A 6,000-nucleotide genomic window follows, 5' to 3' on the forward strand; every position below is an offset into this window, starting at 1 on the left:
GAAGAAGTTATAGTTAGAAGTTAGTTATTCTCTTTGTATAAGAAACTGGTTATTGCGAATATAGACTATAGAACTACTACGATCAAAATCAAACAAACAAACGTATATATATATATATCAATTATAACAATATAAATCGTTTCTAACAAATGAACAATAAATAATACGTATTTGGAATAAAAAAATAAAAATAATAAATTAAAGTCTACATTAAATTGAAAAACAATTCACTAAATTAAATAAATAAAAGAGAATAAATAAAATTAATCAATAATAAAATTGAATTTCAAATTGAATTTTGAAATGTATCACTAAGTCTTTGATATTTTTTTCTGGGTATTCTTGCTTAGCATTGAAAATAGCATTTAAAATATATTTAAGATAGAAAAATATTTAATCTACTAAGATTTTTAATAAATACATAACTAAACTGATTAATCATGAAAAATGACACATATAAAGATAATATACCGTCCGATCAGTAATATCTATAATTAATTCACCAACACTCATCAACTAGTCATTTATAATAGTAGGAAAATTAAATTTAATTTTTTTTAATTTTTCTTCATTTATATTTTAACATCAAATAATTAAATTTTATTTAACATTTGTATTTCTGTTTAAATTGAACTTTGACTTTAAATTATGATTTTTATTTTTAAGCTTTTGTATATTATAAAATCTATAAATCTTTTTCTCTTTGTATAAGAATTCTTAAAAATAACTTAAAAACTTTTTTTTAGGAAGACAATAGAATTGATATATTTTATGAAAAAATCTATTAAATAAATAGATGCTTTGATTGATAAAATCTATGATCATTGGACATAAAATTAATAACTTTTAAAATTTATTGTTGATTTAAAAAAAAGATGTATTGATTGTTAGAGAAAGATTTCATATTAAGAAAATATTAAAGCAAGTTTAATTTTTTATTCAATAAAAAACTTTTTAATTTAATTAAATTTTTCCTTGTGAAATAAAAAATTAATTCGAATTTAATTTTAATTAATTTATCTTTGTATATCTCTAATAAGTTATTGAATAATAATTCAATACAAAAAATACGAAGAATTCCAAAAATGAGAACATCTATTAATATTATACTAAAGATTCTTGAAGTAATTTCGAACATTTTCCTTTGCAAAAACTTTCATTACAGTTTACAGATTCCAATATTTTTGAAATTATACATTCTTTAGTTATTATATAGATACGGTCGTCTCGTTGTATTATATGCAATAATCGTACTATTATGTACTATTTAAATTTTTATATTTACATTTTTCTTTTTAAATTTCATCATCATAAAAAGTAATTTATAATATTATTCAGTTACTTGTTTTACTTTTACTGTTATTCATTTATTCTATATTGAATATTTGAATCCATTATAATCTGATACATAAAAAAATGAAAAAATTTGACGATTATATTAAAAATAAAAAAATCTTGTGAAATAATTTATATATATAATTTATTTTTTTTTCTCTTTATTCCCATCTACGTTGATCCATTATTTAATAAAAAATGGAAATATATAATATAAATTTCCTAATTTTTAAAAATTTAACAATGAAAGTCAACATCATAACAAAGCTGTATTTATTAAAAACAAAAGTATTTATTTTATTGTTTTTATATCGTCGTATAATTATTTAGATTGCTGATTAAAATTTTACATTAAAAAACAAATTTGAAAAAATTTTAAGATATTAATTTTTTTATTTATAACTTTTTTTAATCATATAGACAATTATTAAATATTTTACTAGATGATAGCGAAAAAATAACTTATGAAAAGAAACAACTTTTATCTGAAAAACTTTTTCTGTATTTCTTATAATATGCGAATTATAACATAAAATCAAAAAATAACTTAATTTTCAAAGATTGATTTCACAACCTTATGAAAAGATTGATTTCACCACCTTAAAAAATAAAGATTTTGGATAGTCAAAAAATTGCATAATATCTATCTATATAAATATTATATCTCAAAAATATAATAATTTTTTGAATTAGAAATTTTTCCTTATTAGATATAACTAATGTTAATATAATATAGAAATTATATTGTATGTAGATATATATTATTTCTATATAATCACTCTCCATATATGCGATATTATTAATAGAACCATCAATTCTAACGAATATGATAATTTTTTCCAATATCCTTTTTGTCATCATATTTGCTGTCTATTATATCATTATTATTGTTTAACAAACTTAAACTTAAATGATTTAATATATTTTTTCTATCTATATCTTTATATATGGTTTTATTAATACATCCGTCAACATAATATCATCTATTAATGTATCATAATATGATTTCTCCATTTTCGTATGCTTTTCTACAAAAATAATATCTTATGTTTATGTTTATTATTTCGATTATACAGAATATTTGCATAAATATATTTTAACTATCACATAAAATTTTTTTTAGACTAGGTATTAAACTATATTAATCTTTAAACTATATCTTAATCATTTTCTTAAATATATATAGTTTTTTTAATATTTAAGACCATATATTTTTCATTCTAAATAAATTATATTTATTATATTTATATATTTATATATTTATATGGTTTCGCCGCTGCTGAAGTAAGTCGCTTGTCGATCTAATACCGGTGGGCGATGTCTTTTTTGGAAGGCTGTGTCCCAACTCAATATCACCGTGTCCGACGGTCGGAGGCACAGTGTCCAATAACGATTGATTCAATTTGTGACTACGACCTATCTGACGGAGAATCGGTGCGGTAGTCGTGACTGCCCGAGAAGTATTTGGTAGTGTGAACTGCCCGAAGGTCTAATTGGTAGTGAGTGTTAGCCAGGAGGATCGCATGGTCGACTCTCTTCCTGGCTGATTGGGATTCCTGTCCTAATTATGAGTGGGAAAAATATCGATGCTGTAATGGGCATCGACATTCCCTGCTTCGAAATATAAGTCCAGGGCGGGAGGTCTTGATCCAAGACACTCGACGATTTAGGCGACATAAACATAAACATAAATAAGAGTTGCAGCTGTCCCTGCTTAGTGTCACTGGCGCTTCGTCGTCGCAGTCGTGAGGAAGACCGTAACCGAAACTTTCTCGAGTGTCCTGTTTATAGATCGCGCTAACGCTCGCGACCATTATATATTTAAAAATATATCCATGGATGATTATTTTTTTGTTCTCAAATTATAATTATTTCTCCAGTTAGAATAATTACATTGCCATAATTCTATCATTATAAATAATGTATATTTTTAATGTAATAATGTAATAATTTTCTATCATTATTGTCTCCTGCATCTACATAAGCTTTGAGTTCTTAGATTTCTTAAAACAAAAATTCTTTATACTTCATTGAATAATCTGTAATACTTTTTAAGTATTTTTTTTTTTTTTGCACATTTGCAGTGAATTGTAGGACTCGAATAAAACTACTTCTGTATGTTGCAATATCGGAGTGATAATTAAATAGAATAATCCGCTTATTAATTTTTTATAAAGAATTTGCATCATTTGATTTCTCTCTGATGTTTCTTTCCCGATTTTCAGTCCAAATTTCACAAACATTAATATTAGTTTACAATTCTCAAATTTTTCTAATAATTTTAGAATATATTTATTTTGATTTATCTTATATCGCTTCTTATATCACTGTTTCTTATAATTCCTTTATAATTCATTAATTCCTAAAATACTGCTAAGTGGATCTTAATTTTTTATATTATGTAAAATTTTTATTTTAAGGTATTTTTAATTATATTGAATTTATTTAAATCATTGGATATGATTAATCATCTATATAAGAAATATTATCTACATAATGATTAATTTCTTAATATTAAAATTAACAAATGCATAAAAGTCTATATTAGATTTTTGCATATTCATATTAGATAAAAAAGATTTAATTTCTCTAATTTTTATGTCTTAAACTGTTTTAATTCATATAAGAATTTTTGATATTTAATTTTTATATTTTGTTATAAGAATAGTTCAGATTATTATAAATATAGACGATTTCTTTTAAATTACTTTGAATGTAACCTAATATGACATCTAGTTGATATATATTAATGTATATCGTTTCCGAAGCAATTAAAAGTATTCATATCGTCTTATATTTTGCCTAGAATATACTTTCTCATAATCTATACCATATTTTTGTTCATAATTTCGAGTTCGTAACAATTTTACTTTAAATTCATCTATAAGTGCATCATGATTTCTTTTTATTTTAAATACTTATTTATTTAATAAGATTTTTTAATTTTTATCAGTTTTAATTTCCATATTCCATTCTGCATTAGCATATTCTGCATTTCATATTCTATGTTCATAATCATCAATAGTCAAAATTGTTTATCACTTTTATTTTCAATTTTATTTGGAATTGATAATCGATAAATTATCTTTGAAATTATTTCAATAATCTTTCTTTTCTTATCTTTATCATTCTATTACATCTTTTAACTGATGCTTGTTTTATCATTTAAGTATTTTTTCATTCTTTCTTTTCTTCGAAAATTGTGTCTTCTTTTTTCTTTTCTGATGATATTTTATCATCATTTATGTTTTTATATTATTATTATTTCTTTTAAGCAGAAAATCTATAGTTATATTTTCTTCTTAGAAACTCTGAAGCTCTTTTTCTATAAAGGATATATATTTCTTTATATATGTCTTTTTACAATATCAGGCAACTATAATCTATATTCTCTGGATTTGCTTGAATATGATTACATATGACATATTTTTTTAATTAAATTTTCCTATTCCAAAAATAATATTCTCTTCTTTTATGCATTGACTTTATATCCAAACTCGAATGGTTTTTTATAAATCCGACATATAGTTTTTTTTATTATATGATTCCATAGGAATCATATTATTTAATGCAGATTCAAAATCTATTTTTAATATAATTTATTGTATTTATCACTTCAGCTCATAATGTTTCAGATAACTTTTATTGTAATATTATATATTTTGCTATTTCTTTTAGAATTTTATTCAATCGCAATATCAAAATGCAATAAAAAAATTAATTTTTCAAATTTATTAATTCATTAATAAATTATTCAATTCATTATTCATATATATATATATATATATATATATATATATATATATATATATATATAATTCATAATTATTCAATTATTCAATAATTATTGAATTAAATTCCTTCAAATTTATTCAAATAAATTTTGTTAATACATAATATTAAAAATGGATACATAAAAATTTTTTGCTAATATTTATCTATTTTGAATTATAACAATTAATGCAGCATATTTTTTACGATCACATATATTTGTGAATTTGAAATCCATTTTACAGTTATTATTAATTATTATTAATTATTTATATTTTTAATAAAAATAATTAAAAAGTTACAATTTATATATTTTATTAAAAATATAAATTAAATAATTACAATATTAAAAAAGAATATAATAATTTAAATTATTATTATATATTTTTAATTATAAGATTATAATGAATTAAATAATTACAGTATTAGAAAGAAATGTAATAATCTTAACTAATTATTAAATTTTATTTTTTAATTAATTAATTATAAAATAAATGTCATACATAAAAATGGTTATCAAAAATAAAAAATTTATTATAAAAAACTCTATATAACCATTTCTTTAATAATAAATAATATAATAATAATAAATAATCGTTTTGTTCAGATCTGTATTTCACATTTAATTGCTTCCTAATACTGATATACACTGACATATTAAGAAATGTAAATTATTTTGCTTCTAAACTTTCTTGAAATATTTTTTTATATTATTAGACATATGATAGATTTTATTTATTTTCTAATTTCTTTTTCAATTCAGATTTTATAATTTTATAATTTTTGAATGTTTGGAATTTATTTCTTATCATTGTTAAATCTATATCTAATCAATAAAAATAATCAATAAAATATCTCTATTATCTAATACTATCTCTCATACCTCCACAAATA

The sequence above is a fragment of the Apis florea genome, unplaced genomic scaffold (assembly GCF_048593485.1).
Source record: "Apis florea isolate Af1SG1 unplaced genomic scaffold, ASM4859348v1 contig_2291_pilon, whole genome shotgun sequence".
In the NCBI taxonomy this organism is placed as follows: Eukaryota; Metazoa; Arthropoda; class Insecta; order Hymenoptera; family Apidae; genus Apis; species Apis florea.